General features: G+C 40.7%; 1 non-coding gene across 1 annotated transcript; it reads left to right on the top strand.

The window, feature by feature from the left end:
* The first annotated feature begins 16,701 nt into the window (after nt 1-16,701).
* Nucleotides 16,702-16,809, top strand: LOC148570609 (small nucleolar RNA R71). Its single transcript, XR_015908116.1, has one exon. It is a non-coding gene; the product is annotated as a small nucleolar RNA R71 (small nucleolar RNA).
* The last annotated feature ends 1,837 nt before the right edge of the window (nt 16,810-18,646 follow it).

The following is an 18,646-nucleotide window of genomic DNA, read 5'->3' as shown; positions in this document are numbered from 1 at the left end:
TGCTTTCTCATCTTCAGGCAACTTGCCAAGTTCCAAGAAGTTGGTAATGGGGTCTAGCCATGAGGGGCTCGACTCCGTCAGGTGGAGGGCGACCGTTGGTTCCTTCACCATGCCCTGGATGAGCGACCGGTTACCCGATCCTGGCTTTGTGCTCACAAGCTTCGACAAAAGGTCTGCTCGTGTGTTCTTTTCTCTTGGAACGTGCTGGATGATGACCTCCTGGAACTGGCTTGTCATTTGCTTAACCTTTTCCAAGTACTTTTGGAGGAGGGGGTCCCGGGCTTGGTAGCTTCCGTTTATCTGCGAGGTGACGACTTGGGATTCGCTGCATACTTCGACCCTCGTCGCCCCGACTTCCCGAGCCAGCATTAGTCCGCCTAGGAGAGCCTCATATTCTGCTTGGTTGTTCGACACTGGGAACTCGAACTTGGTTGATTGCTCATAGATGACCCCTGCTGGGCTTTCCAAGATGACCCCTGCTACTCCGGACGTTTGGTTGGAGGCTCCGTCCACATGAAGCCTCCACCGTGTGCCCGTTTCCTCGGGAGGGTTGCCCGTTACCTCCACCAAGAAGTCTGCCATTGCCTGGGCCTTGATTGCGTGTCGAGGCTCATACTGTAGGTCATATTGTGAGAGCTCGATGGCCCAGGTCATCATCCTACCAGCCAAATCAGGTTTTTGCAGTATTTGCCGAATCGCCTGATCTGTCCTCACAACTATACGGTGACTCTGGAAGTATTGTCTTAACCTTCGGGAGGATACTAGGAGCGCCAGCGCCAGTCTTTCCAGTTTGCTATACCTCAGCTCTGGTCCCTGGAGTGCCCTGCTCACGAAGTAGACGGGCTGTTGTGTCTTTGCTTCTTCTGTAACGAGGATCGCGGCAAGCGCTTCCTCGGTTACTGATAGGTAGAGGTAGAGCGGTTCTCCGGCTCTGGGTTTCCCGAGGACTGGTGGTGCCGCCAAGATTTGCTTGAAGTGGTTGAATGCCTCTTCGCACGCTGGTGTCCATTCGAACGTCATTCCCTTTCTCATTAAATTGAAGAAAGGTAGGGCCCTTGCTGCCGATGCGCCGAGGAAACGGGACAAAGCTGTCAATCTCCCAGCAAGTCTCTGGACGTCTTTGATGCAACCCGGACTCTTCATTTGAAGGACCGCTTGGCATTTTTCGGGATTGGCTTCCACTCCTCTTTGAGTGATCATGAAGCCCAGGAACTTTCCGGCCTCCATGGCGAACGCGCATTTGAGCGGATTAAGCCTCATGTCGTGTTGTCGTAGGGACGAAAAAACGTCGTTAAGGTCGCTCAGGAGATCGTCAGGTCGTGCGGTCTTTGCGAGTATGTCATCTACATAGACTTCCACTGTTTTGCCTAGGAGTTCGCTGAATATCTTATTCATCAACCTTTGGTATGTGGCTCCTGCATTTTTTAGACCAAATGGCATTACCTTGTAACAATAGATGCCCCCTGGCGTTATGAACGCCATTTTTTCCTCGTCGGGTCGATGCATCGGTATCTGATTGTACCCTGAGTAGGCATCCATGAAACTCAGATATCTGTACCCTGCCGCTGCGTCGACGAGTGCATCAATATTAGGTAGGGGGTAGCAGTCCTTGGGACAAGCCTTGTTGAGGTCAGAGTAGTCTACGCACATTCTCCACCTCCCGTTGTGTTTTTTAACCAGAACCACATTCGACAACCAAGTCGAGTAGTCCAGTTCCCGGATGAATCCCGCTTCTAAGAGGCTGGCCGTTTGCTTGGCTACCTCGTCCGCCCTTTCCTGCGACATTTTCCTCCTTCTCTGGGCCATTGGTTTGGCTCCTGCCTTTACGGCCAGGTGATGCGACATGAGCTGGGGGTCTATCCCTGGCATGTCGGCAGGTGTCCAGGCAAAGAGATCGGCATTAGCCCTGATCATCTCCATCAAAGGATCCTTTATTTCGTGCGGGAGGTTTCTGTTTATGAATGTGAATTTATCGTCCTCCTCGCCGACTCTGAACTTTTCCAAGTCTCCTTCTGGCTCTGGTCTGGGTTTGTCGTCTACCCTGGCGTCCAGGTCGGCCAGGAAAACCCCTGACGCTTCCTTGGATTTTTTCCTGAGAGAAAGGCTGGCGTGGTCGCAAGCGACCGCCGTTTCCAAGTCGCCCCGGAGGGATCCCACGGATCCGTCATCGGTGATGAACTTCATCACCAGTAGTTTCGTACTGATAGCTGCCCCCAGGTCGTTAATGGTCTTTCTCCCCAGGATGATGTTATAAGCCGTCGAATCTCGTAATATTACAAAGTCTGCCATGATTGTCCTTCGTCTTTGCCCTTGTCCCACAGAGGTCGGGAGTGTGATGATTCCGTCTGGCTTGATGAAGTGGTCTTCTAACCCTACCACACCGTGCTGGTGGGTCGTCAGGTCGGAATCTCTCAATCCCAGGGCATCAAAAACGTTTCGGAACATGATGTTTGAGTCTGCCCCCGTGTCTACCAGGATTCGTTTGACGAGGCCAGTTCCGACCCTAGCCGTGATGACCATGGGCGGACTTTTCGGCACCTCGTCAAACCATTGGTCCTCCGGGCCGAAAGAGATAGGTGGGAGACCCTTAAGACTTCTAACAGGTGAGGTGGAGACCGCTAGGACCTTGGCATCTTTCTTCTGTGCCGATTTCGACCTCGGGGCGGTATTCCTGGCCGTCACCACGTTTACCACCGTGAGACCGTATTCGTCACCCTCTGGTTCCTGTCGTCGTCTTGTTGGTCGGGATCTGTCTTCGTTGTCGTTGTCCCGGTTGCGTCTCCTTGGTTCCCTTATAAGGTGGGAGAAGTCGGCGAGTTTGCCGTCCCTGATAGCTTGCTCGAGGGCATCCTTTAGGTCAAAGCAGTCTTGGGTCTTGTGCCCGTAACCCTTGTGATACTCGCAGTAGAGGTTCTTGTTTCCTCCCGTCCTGTCCTTCAGTGGTCGGGGCTTCGTCAATATCCCCTTTTCTGCTATCTGTTGGTAAACTTCAGTGATCGATGCCGTGAGGGGGGTGTAGTTGGTGAACTTCCCAACTCGGGGGAACGGTTTGGGTGGTTTACTCGGACCGCCGTCCCTGGCGTGTTCCTTTGGTCTTTCTCTGGCTTCGAAGTGCCGGGATTGGTTGTAGGCGGGCTGCCGTTTATTGGCGGCCACAACCCGGCTGACTTCCTCGTCATTAATGTATTCTTTGGCCACACACTGGATCTCTTGCATTGTCCAGACGGGCTTTGTGGTGAGGTGTTTCCTGAAGTCCTCATTCGAGAGTCCGTTCGTTAGACACAAACTTGCCACTGAGTCCGTCAGACCGTCAATTTCCAAGCACTCGTCATTAAAACGGTCCACGTACTTCCTGGTCGGCTCTCCGGGTCTCTGTGTTACCCCCAGCAAATTAATTAGGTGTTTGGCTTTGACAATCCTGGTTGTGAACTGAGCCAAGAAGGCGTGGCTGATGTCGGAAAATTGGGTCACCGAGCCTTGCGGGAGGTTGTTAAACCACCGTATTGCTGGGCCCGCTAAGGTGACTGGGAAGGCGCGGCATCTGACCTCATCTCCCACCCCTTCTAGGTTCATCCTGGCCTCAAAGGCCGTCAAGTGTTCCAGGGGGTCTTGCGTTCCGTCATATTTCATGTCTGTCGGTTTGTCGAAGTGTTTTGGTAGTCGGACCTCGAGTACAGAGCGGTGGAAAGGGGTCGCTCCTATTATGATGGGTCCTCGGGCGGTTCTTCTCGACTCATTGTTCTCGCGGTGGGCTTCCTCGTCGCCCCTGTTCGACGCGCGCCGTCTTTCGTGGCGGGCGTAGATGATGGGGTCGCGACTTCTCCTTCTGGGGCGTACTCGCCCCCCAGTGCTCTCCGACTCGTACTGGGGGCTCGGCGTGCGTCTCGAGCGGCTCCTCGAACGGGAACGGGTGGGACTCCGTTCCGGGGAGCGTTAGTCGCGCTCTCTTTCTGCTAGCCGGCGCTCTAAGTCCTGCATTCTATGGCGTAGTTCTTGCATTATCCTGGCGTGGTTATCACCCGTCCCCCCGAAGGGGCGTCTCTCGTGAGTCTGTGTCGCATCCCTCGGGGGCGACCGTTGCTGTTGCCGGGATTCCGTCGCGACGGCGCCTCCCCCGAGTATGGGAGGCACTACCTCGGAACCTGTCCCAGTCTGGACCAGCACGAAATCCATGAACGTTTCCCCACAGACGGCGCCAATGTTCGGTAGATCGGATACCGGACGGTTCGGGTCAAGACCCTGAGGTCAACGCTTATGATGGAGGAGAAGCTCGTCTGGTCGTGGTCTCCTGGTCCCGGGTGTGCGAGGTCCTGAGCACTTCGCATGGAGGGGGGGTGCCACCTGCAAAGACACTCCGACGCTCTTGTCAGAATATGTGCAGGCGGAGAGGAAATGGTGTGTGAATACGACGTACCTTGGGGGGAGAGCCAGTCTCCCCCTTATATACATGTCAGTAGTGGGCCCTTTCAGTGGGCAGGCCCATACCCTCAAAGGTGTTGTCCCACGGCTGTGTGCAAGCCGTACGGGACGCGTGTCCGGGTCGGGTGGAGGGTGCATTACTGGGCCGGCGAGAACTCGGGTCGGGTTGACCCGCGTGAGTTTGGGCCAGGCTGTAACAAAATACAAATAAAATTTTGTAAATAAATAAATTAAAAGAATATTAGAATGAGTTTATTACGAATCGTGTTAGGCACTGTTCTTAAGAATTTATTACCGCTCTACCTATAAGTGGAATGACTTCGACAAAAATCCTCCACGATTAGATGTGGATCATCAAGAATACAGTCCACACCAATATTTTTGAAATACTTGTAGTAGTACAATAGTCTAATTTTTCTTTTTAATTGAAAAATATGTTACAAGTAATTTTTGCTAATATTTGAGAAGGCTTAATGTTATTAAGAGAAAAAGAGCACAAATTACACATTAACAAAAATTGAGAGTGTTTTGAGATATATATGTTTTTTATTATGTCTGATGTTTCTCCTTTTATATAATTCAATTCATGTAATGGTCATAAAACTATTCAATGCTTTTCTTTTTAATTAGCAGTAATTCAATTTAATTTTTTTAATTAGCAATGGTCATATTTTCAAGAAGATTAGTAACGGTCATAAATCAATTCAAAATTTTTATATTTATTTTTATTAGAGTATCTCATGTGATACTAAATTTGAAACACAATTTTAAAAACACAACAATCTCCCACATATTTTTTAACTTAGGAAAAACTAGAAGAACTAAGGGAGGTTGAGAATATTTTGCATTAATGAAGCATTCAAAAAGATTTGAACTTGACCTTAGGTCGAGTGGGTGACAACCCTGTAGAAACATAGTAGAGTAAACTCTTTGAATCTTATACTTCTGAGATTATGGTTGGAGCACATCCACAAGTCCACAAAATATTCTCTTAGATAATGCTGCTCTTGACAGTTTGTGTTCATGCGCCATATCCTGTTAACATGAGAGCTCTAGAGTTAAGTGCCCAAACTCATAGGAGATGACCTCATCTCCACTCTCAGTTTTATACTTATCCATCAAGAGTATGCTATAGTAACATCTCTATTCCCACATTTTGGGACTATGAACATCATTACCAAGCATCTCATATGAATAGCAGAAACAATAAAGCACCATAACTGCATTAGTACTGTCATTTACTCTAGGGAGGAACTCATCATGAAACATCTCATATGTATAGCGGAAAACAAAGAAGCAACAATACCCTTAAAACTTGTATGACTTTAGGTAGCGTTTGGTGGAGAGACAGAGACGGAAAGACTGAGACTGAGAGACAGAGACTAAGAGACAGAGATTGAAATAAATCTCAGTATCCTATTTGGTGCAAAATGGGAGACAGAAATTAAAACAAGAATGAAACTCTAATTTAATTTGCACAAAGGGTAAAATTGGAATTAATTAATTGAAATGAGGGTATTTTAGGTATAAAATGTTATTAAAGTTTCAGTATCCATCTCTAAAAATTTTAGTCCCCTGTGTCCCTATTTTTTGGAGGTACTGAAATACTGAAATTTTGGAGACAGAAATAGAAATTTTAGTACTAGTCTCTGAACCAACAAACATGATACTGAGTCTCAATCTCTTAGTCTTTGTCTCAGTACTTCAAAACAAATGCTACCTTATTGACCACATTGAACCATCTTCATAAAAGATCTAATTAGAGTGGTTGGGTAACAATCGTATAGTTTTACTCAATAGGCACCAGTCCCATCCCCTTCGATGTTTCACTTACTAGCGTCTTAGCAAGTGGCTTCGTCAAAGGATCAGCTAAATTATTTCCTAACCTTATAAAATCTATAGATATTACACAACTTTCTTTAATCGTCTTACAATATTGTGCCGCATTCTTATATTTCGTCTTTTATCATTGTAAATCTTATTCTTTACTCTAGTAATAGCAGCTTAACTATCACAATGTATAGTCACAGATGTTTCTGTCTTACTACATAGTGGGATATCCACTAATACATCTCTTAGCCATTCGGCTGCAGTTACTGCCTTTTCTAAGGCTATAAATTTTGATTTAATAGTTGATTTAGCAATGCATGTTTGTTTGGTGGATTTTCAAGAGGCTGCACCTCTTGTTAACATAAACACAAAACCACTTGTAGATTTTATCTCGTCAGAATCAGAGATCCAATTTGCATCAATATATCCTTCTAAAATAGAGGGATAACCGGAATACAATAAACCAAAATTCATAGTTCCTTTCAAATATCTCATAATTCTAGTTAAAGCAATTCAATAATTTTTTTAGGATTCTGAGTATATCTACTCAATCTATTTACAACATATGCAATGTCAGGCCTAGTGCAATTCATCAAATATATCAAGCTACCAATTATACGAGTATATTCAATTTGAGACACACTATCACCATTATACTTAAATAGATGTAAACTTGAATCATATGGTGTAGATACAGGTTTGCAATCATAATATCTAAATTTTTTAAGCATATTTTTAACATAATGAGATTGAGATAATATGAAGCTATCCTTTTTTCTTATTATCTTTATTTCAAGGATAACATTTGCAACACTCATATACTTTATATCATATTGAGAAGATAGAAACTTTTTAGTTTCATTTATTTTTTTATACATGTTCCAAAAATTAATAAATCATCAACATATACGCAAACAATAACACCAACACCATCATTAAATTTGCTAGATATACATTTATCAGATCCATTAGTCACATACTGTTTAGAAAGCATAACTTCATCAAATTTTTCATGCCATTGTTTTGGAGCCTAATTTAAACCATAAAGAGATTTGACAAGTTTACATACCTTATTCTTTTTACCTTTTATCACGCAACCTTCGGGTTGATCTATTTAAATTTCTTCATCAAGATCTCCATTTAAAAATACAGTTTTCACATCTATTTGATGTACAACAAGTTTGAATATAGATGCAATAGCAAATGAAACTCTAATAGATGCAATTCTAGCAACTGGAGCATATGTATCAAAATAATCTACATCCTTTTGTGGTTTGTAACCTTTAGCTACTAATCTAGCTTTATATTTATCAATACTACCATTCGGTTTTAATTTTTTCTTAAATATCCATTTGCATCCAATAGATTTTTTATTAGGAGGTAAATCAACTAATTCCCAAGCATGATTAGACATAATAGATTCAATTTCAGCATTTGTAGCATCTTTTCAAAAAGAAGCATCAAGAGAAGATATAACATCATTATATGATAAATGATCATTAGAAACAAGATAAATAACATAATCATCACCAAAATTATTTTCTTTTCTAGCTCTCTTACTTCTTATTTCATTATCTTTTTCATCAACAACATTATCAGACAAAGCATGCATGCTAGAAACATTTTCATTTTTCGACTTACTAGGATATATATTCTCAAAGAAAAATGCATTATAAGATTCAATTATGGTATTATGTTCAAGTACATCACTTTTAATAACAAGAAATCTATATGTACTACTATTTTGAGCATATCCAATAAATACACAATCACATGTTTTTGAACCTATTTTTCTTTTCTTGGGATCCTGTGACATAACCTTAACCAAACAACCCCAAACTTTTAAGTGATTTAAACTAGGCACTTTATGAAATCAAAGTTCATAGGGTGTTTTGCTAAGCTTCTTGTGTGGTACTTTATTTTGTATATAGCATGCAGATAGAATAGCTTTTTCCCACATGAAATGAGGTAATCCTGAACTAACAAGCAATGCATTCATCATTTCCTTTAAAGTTCTGTTTTTCCTTTCAGCTATGCTGTTAGATTCAGGAGAATATGGCGGGATTATCTCATGCACTATACCATATTTTTCACAAATCTCATTAAAAAGATTAGATTCGTATTCATCACCTCTATCAGTTCTTAACCTTTTAATCTTCTTACCAAGTTGGTTTTCTACTTCAGCTTTATCCTTAATAAACATATTACATGCTTCATCCTTAGTTCATAACAAATATAATTTTGTATATCTAGAACAATCATCAACAAAAATAACATAAAATATTTTTCCACTTCTAGTTGGAGTATATTGCAAATCACCCAAGTCACCATGCACAATTTTTAATAATTCACTTTTCCTAGTAACTTGTTTAAAAGGTTTCTTAGTCAATTTTGTTTTAACAAATACATCACATTTATCTAAATAAGAATTATCTAACTTATTGATTAAACCCATTTTTTTTAATTTCAAAATATACGGTACATTAACATATCTATGCCTACTATGCCAAACATCAAGAGAATCAACCAAATAAATATAAGCTGAATTTTCTTCTTTATTATTATCAATAACATTTAAAATAAATAGACCATCATTTTGGTAACTTTTTCCTACATATGCATAATTCTTAGACAACATGACAATATTATTATCAAAGGTTATCTTGACTTTGACGTTGTTGAGAAGGTGGACTGACACAAGACAATGACGTTGTTGAGAAGGTGGACTGACACAAGACAATGTTTGATGGCCAGAACGTATAATTCATCAGACAGCACAAGGGTTTTCTCAGATGTTATTTTCATTGACACCTTACCTTTACCTAAAACAGGAACCTTACTAGAATTCTCATATGTTTTTAATTTTATAAAAAAAAATGGTTGGCTGTTTCCGTTGGAATATTCTAATGGTAGTTTTTTTTATTTTTTTTAATAATCTTTCTCCGTCTATTTATAATGTGCCCCTGATAATTAATTATTGAAATAGTGCTTTAAACCTGATGTAAAATATCAAAAATATAAATTAAAAATACGAAATGACTTGGAATTGAAATATCTGAAACAATGCTAAGTATATTACATTCTTCATAAAGTTTCTTAAAGAAATACATATCACAGAATTATGTTTACATTAAACCTATTCAGACTCATCATCTTCTTCCTCTGGTTCACCATCCTCCTCTTCTGAGGTAGTTTTCTGATTATCATCGAACTTGTCTTCCTCTTCTTCGTCGCCATCGACCCTGTCTTCTTCTTGAAGATCGTCTCCTCTAGTGGAAATACGTCGGCATCTATTCCAAGGTTAATGATGTCATCATCCATAATAGCAGACCCAAGGGTGATCGGCTCACCAGTATCAACTGCTGTTTTTGAAGGAGTTGGGTCATCAATCTCGTAAAGTTCATGACCCTTTGTCTTATTATCAGACTTGATGCAGCCTCTTGACTTAGTCTTAAGAACAACACCCCACTACACTTGCATGAACCTGGATAAGGCAAATAGTATATCGTGCATTTTGAGGTATAATAAAAGGATCGTAGTGCCTATATTTCCTGGTTGCATTAATTTCAGCGATATCATAGTCCTTGTACTTTTATGTTCCTTGTCACGAACTTTGATCATACCATTCATATTTAAACATGCACACCTTGTACGTAGTGTGATAGAAATACTCTAATTCAATTATATTGTGCAACACACCAAACCATCAGAAGGACCCTGCCTGAATCCCCATGAACCCAAACTCTGGTATTATCTGTTTTCTTTCCAATCGGCCACTACAAGGTATGGAACCAATATCCATTAACATGTATATCGAGTAGCTAGTGCCCTTATTCATTGGGCTCTGGTGCGTAGAAATTGTGATTACAATTTAAATATGTAAAGTTCATTGCTCTTTCTTTCCCCTGGTAATAGCGCCAAAAACTTGATGCCAATACCATGGTTCACAACTTCGCACAACTAACCAGCAAGTGCACTGGGTCGTCCAAGTAATACCTTACGCGAGTAAGGGTCGAATCCCACGGAGATTGTTGGTATGAAGCAAGCTATGGTCACCTTGCAAATCTCAGTTAGGCAGATATAAATTGATAATGGTGTTTTCGAATAATAATTAATAGAATAGGGATAGAAATACTTATGTAATTCATTGGTGAGAATTTCAGATAAGCGAATGGAGATGCTTTCGTTCCCCTGAACCTCTGCTTTCCTGCTATCTTCATCCAATCAGTCTTACTCCTTTCCATGGCTGGCTTTATGTGATACATCACCACTGTCAATGGCTACTTTCGATCATCTCTCGGGAAAATGATCCAATGCCCTGTCACGGCACAGCTAATCGTCTGGAGGCATCACCCTTGTCAATGGCTTCATCTTATCCTCTCAGTGAAAATGGTCAACGCACCCTGTCACGGCACGGCTATTCATCTGTCGGTTCTCGATCATGCTGGAATAGGATTTACTATCCTTTTGCGTCTGTCACTAACGCCCTGCAATCGCGAGTTTGGAGCTCGTCACAGTCATTCAATCATTGAATCCTACTCGGAATACCACAGACAAGGTTTAGACCTTCCAGATTCTCTTGAATGCCGCCATCATTCTAGCTTACACCACGAAGATTCCGATTAAGAGATCTAAGAGATACTCATTCAATTCTAATGTAGAACGGAAGTGGTTGTCAGGCACGCGTTCATAGGGAATGATGATGATTGTCACGTTCATCACATTCAGATTGAAGTACGAATGAATATCTTAGAAGCGAAATAGGATGAATTGAATAGAAAACAGTAGTACTTTGCATTAATCTTTAAGGAACAGCAGAGCTCCACACCTTAATCTATGGAGTGTAGAAACTTTACCGTTAAAAATACATAAGTGAAGGTCCAGGCATGGACGAATGGCCAGCCCCTCTGATCTAAGAACCAGGCATCCAAAGATGGTCAAAAAGACGTCTAATACAATAGTGAAAGGTCCTATTTATAATAAACTAGCTACTAGGGTTTACAGAAGTAAGTAATTGATGCATAAATCCACTTCCGGGGCCCACTTGGTGTGTGCTTGGGTTGAGCTTGAGTGTTGCACGTGTAGAGGTCCTTCTTGGAGTTGAACGCCAGCTTTTGTGCCAGTTTGGGCGTTCAACTCTGGTTTTGGCTCCTTTTCTGGCGCTGGACGCCAGATTTGGGCAGAAAGCTGGCGTTGAACGCCAGCTTACGTCGTCTATTCTTGGCCAAAGTATAAACTATTATATATTGCTGAAAAGCCCTAGATGTCTACTTTCCAACACAATTGGAAGCGCACCATTTCGAGTTTTGTAGCTCCAGAAAATCCACTTTGAGTGCAGGGAGGTCAGAATCCAACAATATCAGCAGTCCTTCTTCAACCTCTGAATCTGATTTCTGCTCAAGTCCCTCAATTTCAGCCAGAAAATACCTGAAATTACAGAAAAATACACAAACTCATAGTAAAGTCCAGAAATGTGAATTTATCATAAAAACTAATGAAAACATCCCTAAAAGTAACAAGATCCTACTAAAAACATACTAAAAATAATGTCAAAAAGCGTATAAATTATCCGCTCATCACAACACCAAACTTAAATTGTTGCTTGTCCCCAAGAAACTGAAAATCAAATAGGATAAAAAGAAGAGAATATACTATAAATTCTAAACTATCAATGAAACATAGCTTCAATCAAATGAGCGGGACTTATAGCTTTTTGCCTCTTGAATAGTTTTGGCATCTCACTTTATTCATTGAGGTTCAGAATGATTGGCATCTACAGGAACTCAGAGTTCAGATAGTGTTATTGATTCTCCTAGTTCAGTATGATGATTCTTGAACACAGCTATTTTATGAGTCTTGGCCGTGGCCCTAAGCACTTTATTTTCCAGTATTACCACCGGATACATAAATGCCACAGACACTTAATTGGGTGAACCTTTTCAGATTGTGACTCAGCTTTGCTAAAGTCCCCAATTAAAGGTGTCCAGGGTTCTTAAGCACACTCTTTTTTTTGCTTTGGATCTTGAATTTAACCGCTCAGTCTCAAGTTTTCACTTGACACCTTCACGCCACAAGCACATGGTTAGGGACAGCTTGGTTTAGCCGCTTAGACCAGGATTTTATTCCGTTAGGCCTTCCTATCCACTGATGCTCAAAGCCTTGGGATCCTTTTTATTTCCCTTGCCTTTTGGTTTTAAGGGTTATTGGCTTTTTCTGCTTGCTTTTTCTTTTTCTTTCTAATTTTTTTTCGCCTATTTTTTTTCTGCAAGCTTTGTTCTTTGCTGCTTTTTCTTGCTTCAAGAATCATTTTTATGATTTTTCAGATTATCAAATAACATGTCTCCTAGTCATCATTCTTTCAAGAGCCAACATATTTAACATTCTTAAACAACAACTTCAAAAGACATATGCACTGTTCAAGCATTCATTCAGAAAACAAGAAGCATTGTCACCACATCAATATAATTAAACTAAGTTCAAGGATAAATTCGAAACTCATGTACTTCTTGTTCTTTTGAATTAAAACATTTTTCATTTAAGAGAGGTGATAGATTCATAGGACATTCATAACTTTAAGACACAGTTACTAACTACTAATGATCGTGTAATGAAGACACAAACACATATAAGCACATAACATAGAAACGAAAAACAGAAGAAATAAGAACAAGGAATGAATCCACTTTAGTGATGGTGGCGTTTCCTTCTTGAGGAACCAATGATGTCCTTGAGCTCTTCTATGTCTCTTCCTTGTCTTTGTTGCTCCTCCCTCATTGCTTTTTGATATTCTCTTATTTCATGAAGCATGATGGAGTGCTCTTGATGTTCCACCCTTAGTTGTCCCATATTGGAACTCAATTCTCCTAGGGAGGTGTTGATTTGCTCCCAATAATTTTGTGGAGGAAAGTGCATTTGAGGCATCTCCGGGATCTCATGGAAATGAGCTTCTTGCGCCTCTTGAGCTCCATGACTGGGCTCTCTTGCTTGCTCCATCTTTTTCTTAGTGATGGGTTTGTCCTCTTTAATTAGGATATCTTCCTCTATGTCAATCCCAGCTGAATTGCATAGGTGGCAAATGAGGTGAGGAAAGGCTAACCTTGCCATAGTGGAGGACTTGTCAGCCACCTTGTAGAGTTCTTGAGGTATAATCTCATGAATTTCCACCTCTTCTCCAATCATGATGCTATGGATCATGATGGCCCGGTCTATAGTAACTTCAGACCGGTTGCTAGTGGGAATGATTGAGCATTGAATGAACTCCAACCATCCTCTAGTTACAGGCTTGAGGTCCAATCTTCTTAGTTGAACCGGCTTGCCTTTGGAGTCAATCTTCCATTGAGCTCCTTCTATACATATGTCCATAAGGACTTGGTCCAACCTTTGATTAAAGTTGACCCTTCTAGTGTAAGGGCGTTCATCTCCTTGCATCATGGGCAAGTTAAACGCCAACCTCACATTCTCCGGACTAAAATCTAAGTATTTCCCCCGAACCATTGTAACAAAGTTCTTTGGATCCGGGTTCTTACTTTGATCATGGTTCTTGGTGATCCATGCATTGGCATAGAACTCTTGAACCATTAGGATGCCGACTTGTTGGATGAGATTTGTTAGAACTTCCCAACCTCTTCTTTGAATTTCATGTCGGATCTCCAGATACTCATTTCTTTTGAGTTTGAAAGGGACCTCAGGGATCACCTTCTTCTTGGCCACAACATCGTAGAAGTGGTCTTGATGGGCTTTGGAGATGAACCTTTCCATCTCCCATGACTCGGAGGTGGAAGCTTTTGTCTTCCCCTTCCCCTTTCTAGAGGATTCTCCGGTCTTAGGTGCCATCAATGGTAATGAAAAAACAAAAAGCTTATGCTTTTACCACACCAAACTTAGAATTTTGCTCGCCCTCGAGCAAGAGAAGAAAGAATAGATGATGAAGAAGAAGAAATGGAGGAGAGGGAGAAGGTGATGTGGTTCGGCCAAGAAGGGTATAGAGGGGTTGTGTTGTGTGAATTTGAAGAAGAATGGAGGGCTTTATATAGGGAAGGGAGGGGGGGAAAGGTTTCGGCCATATGGGTGGGTTTGGGTGGGAAATTGGTTTTGAATTTTGAAGGTAGGTGGGGTTTATGAGGTAGGTTTATGGGGAAGAGTGGATGGATGTGAGTGGTGAAGAGGTGATGGGGAAGAGAGATTGAGGTGATTAGTGAAGGGTTTTTGGGGAAGAGTGTTTATGGGGTTGTGTGAAAGAGAGTGGTGAGAAGAAGTGAGTGGAGGTAGGTGGGGATCCTGTGGGATCCACAGATCCTGAGTGGATCCTGTGGGGTCCACAGATCCTGAGGTGTTCAAGGATTTACATCCCTGCACCCATTAGGCATGTAAAAATGCCTTTGCACACAACTCTGGGCGTTCAGCGCCAGGTTGGTGGCCATTTTGGGCGTTCAACACCCATTTGAGTGCCATTTCTGGCGTTGAACGCCAGAACCATACCTGTTCTGGCGTTCAGCGCCCAGAAGCTACCCATTTTGGGCGTTCAGCGCCAGAACCATGCTCTGTTCTGGCGCTGAACGCCAGACAGATGCTCCTCCAGGGTGTGATTTTTCTTCTGCTGTTTTTTATTTCGTTTTTAATTTTTATATTTATTTTGTGACTCCACATGATCATGAACCTATAAAGACATATAACTAAGAAAAATATAGTTAGATAAAAATTGGGTTGCCTCCCAACAAGCGCTTCTTTAATGTCAATAGCTTGACAGTGGGCTTTCATGGAGCCTCACAGATGTTCAGAGCATTGTTGAAACTCTCCAACACCAAACTTAGAGTTTGGATATGGGAGTTCAACACCAAACTTAGAGTTTGGTTGTGGCCTCCCAACACCAAACTTAGAGTTTGACTGTGGGGGCTTGGGTTGACTCTGCTTTGAGAGAAGCTTTTCATGCTTCCTCTCCATGGTTGCAGAGGGAGATCTTTGATTTTTAAACACAAGGGAGTCCTCATTCCATTGAAGGACTAGTTCACCTCTGTCAACATCAATCACAGCTCTTGCTGTGGCCAGGAAAGGTCTTCCTAGGATGATGGATTCATCCTCTTCCTTTCCAGTATCCAGGACTATGAAATCAGCAGGGATGTAAAGGCCTTCAACCTTTACTAACACGTCCTCTACTTGTCCATATGCATGTTTTCTTGAATTGTCTGCCATCTCTAATGAGATTTTAGCAGCTTGCACCCCATAGATTCCCAGTTTCTCTATTACAGAGAGGGGCATGACGTTTATTCCTGAACCAAGGTCACACAGAGCCTTAAAGATCATGGTGCCTATGGTACAAGGTATTATGAACTTCCCAGGATCCTGTCTCTTCTGAGGCAATGTCAGTTGATCCAGATCACTTAGTTCATTGATGAACAAGGGAGGTTCAACTTCCCAAGTATCAATGCCAAATAATTTGGCATTTAGCTTCATGATTGCACCAAGAAACTTGGCAGTTTGCTCTTCAGTAACATCCTCATTCTCTTCAGAAGAGGAATACTCATCAGAGCTCATGAAGGGCATAAGGAGGTTCAATGGAATCTCTATGGTCTCTAGATGAGTCTCAGATTCCTTTGGTTCCTCAGAAGGAAGCTCCTTATTGGTCACTGGACGTCCCAGGAGGTCTTCCTCCTTGAGATTCACGTCCTCCTCTCCCTCATTGGGTTCGGCCATTTTGCTTATGTCAATGGCCTTGCACTCTCCTTTTGGATTCTCTTCTGTATTGCTTGGGAGAGTACTGGGAGGGATTTCAGTGATCCTTTTACCCAGCTGGCCTACTTGTGCTTCCAAATTTCTAATGGAAGACCTTGTTTCATTCATGAAACTCACAGTGGCCTTGGATAGATCAGAGACTAGATTTGCTAAATTAGAAGCATTTTGTTCAGAGTTCTCTGTCTGTTACTAAGTGGATGATGGAAAAGGTTTATTATTGTTAAACCTGTTTCTTCCACCATTATTAAAGCCTTGTTGAGGCTTTTGATCCTTCCATGAGAAATTTGGATGATTTCTCCATGATGAGTTATAGGTGTTTCCATAAGGTTCACCTAAGTAATTTACCTCTGCTATTGCAGGGTTCTCAGGATCATAAGCTTCTTCTTCTTCAGAAGATGCCTCTTGAGTACTGTTGGATGCAGCTTGCATTCCATGCAGACTCTGAGAGATCATATTGACTTGCTGAGTCAATATTTTATTCTGAGCCAATATGGCATTCAGAGTATCAACCTCAAGAACTCCCTTCTTCATAGGCGTCCCATTACTCACAGGATTCCTTTCAGAAGTGTACATGAACTGGTTATTAGCAACCATGTCAATGAGTTCTTGAGCTTCTGCAGGCGTTTTCTTTAGGTGAATGGATCCACCTACAGAAGTGTCCAGTGACATCTTTGATAGCTCAGATAAACCATCATAGAATATATCCAGGATGGTCCATTCTGAAAGCATGTCAGAAGGACACTTTTTGGTCAACTGTTTGTATCTTTCCCAAGCTTCATAGAGGGATTCACCTTCTTTCTGTCTGAAGGTTTGAACATCAGCTCTAAGCTTGCTCAGCTTTTGAGGAGGAAAGTACTTGGCTAAGAAAGCCGTGACCAGCTTATCCCAAGAGTTCAAGCTGTCTTTGGGTTGAGAATCCAACCATAATCTAGCTCTGTCTCTTACAGCAAAAGGGAAAAGCATGAGCCTGTAGACTTCAGGATCTACTCCATTAGTCTTAACAGTATCACATATCTGCAAGAATTCAGTTAAGAACTAAAAAGGATCTTCAGATGGAAGTCCATGAAACTTGCAGTTCTGCTGCATCAGAGAAACTAATTGAGATTTCAGCTCAAAGTTGTTTGCTCCAATGGCAGGAATGGAGATGCTTCTTCCATGTAAATTGGAATTAGGTGCAGTAAAGTCACCAAGCATCTTCCTTACATTATTATTATTTTCGGCTGCCATCTCCTCTTCCTGTTCGAAAATTTCTGAAAGGTTATTTCTGGATTGTTGTAATTTAGCTTCTCTTAATTTTCTCTTCAGAGTCCTTTCAGGTTCCGGATCTGCTTCAACAAGAATATTCTTGTCCTTGCTCCTGCTCATATGACAAAGAAGAGGGCACAGAAAATAATAATAATAATAATAATAGAGACCCTTTATACCACAGTATAGGGATCCCTTTGTGAGTGGAAGAAAAGAGGGGGAGACAAAGAATGTAATGTAATGGAAGAAACACAACTGTGAGGAGGGTTGAGATGTGAGATGAGATGTTAGTAAATGAATAAATAAATAGAATAAGATGGGAGAGGGAGAATTTTCGAAAAATATTTTTGAAAAAGAGTTAGTGATTTTCGAAAATGGTTTTTGAAAAATGTTAGTATTTTTCGAAAATTTTTAAAATCAAAAATAAAAATAAGAATAATTAGTTAATTAAAAAGAAATTTTTGAAAAAGAGGGAAGATATTTTCGAAAATTAGAGAAAGAGAGTTAGTTAGGTAGTTTTGAAAAAGTTAAGAAACAAACAAAAAGTTAGTTAGTTAGTTGAAACAAATTTTGAAAAGATAAGAAGTTAGGAGGTTAGAAAAGATATTTTGAAACCAATTTTTTGAAAAAGATAAGATGAGAAGATATTTTTGAAAAGATATGATAGAAATTAGTTTTTGAAAAAAAGATTTGATTTTTAAAATCACAATTAATGACTTGATTCATAAGAAATCACAAGATATGATTCTAGAACTCAGTTTGAATCTTTCTTAACAAGCAAGTAAGAAACTTGAAATTTTTGAATCAAAACATTAATTGTTATTGTTATTTTCGAAAATTTGGTATAAAAATAAGAAAAAGATTTTTGGAAAATATTTTTGGAATTTTCGAAAATAACTAAGAATTTTGAAAAAGATTTGATTTTTGAAAAAGATTTTGAAAAAGATAAGATTTTCAAATTGAAATTTTGATTTGACTCATAAGAAACAACTTGATTTTAAAAATTTTGAAAAAGTCAACTCAAATTTTCGAATTTGATGAGAGAGAAAAAGGGAAAGATATATTTTTTTGATTTTGGAATTTTTATGATGAGAGAGAAAAACAACAAAAAGACTCAATGCATGAAAATTTTGAATCAAAACAATGAATGCATGCACGAATGATATGAATGTCAAGATGAACACCAAGAACACTTTGAATATCAAGATGAACATCAAGAACATATTTTTGAAAAATTTTTAATGCAAAGAAAACATGCAAGACACCAAACTTAGAATTCAAGAATGCATATGAAAAACACCATACAACACAAAACAAAAAATCATCAAGATCAAACAAGAAGACTTAGCAAGAACAACTTGAAGATCATGAAGAACACTATGAATGCATGATATTTTCGAAAAATGCAAGATGCATATGCAAG

The sequence above is a fragment of the Arachis ipaensis genome, chromosome B3 (assembly GCF_059453495.1).
Source record: "Arachis ipaensis isolate K30076 ecotype BB chromosome B3, ASM5945349v1, whole genome shotgun sequence".
In the NCBI taxonomy this organism is placed as follows: Eukaryota; Viridiplantae; Streptophyta; class Magnoliopsida; order Fabales; family Fabaceae; genus Arachis; species Arachis ipaensis.
Note: the sequence above shows the minus strand (reverse complement) of the source record. Positions and strands in the feature narration are given on the sequence as shown.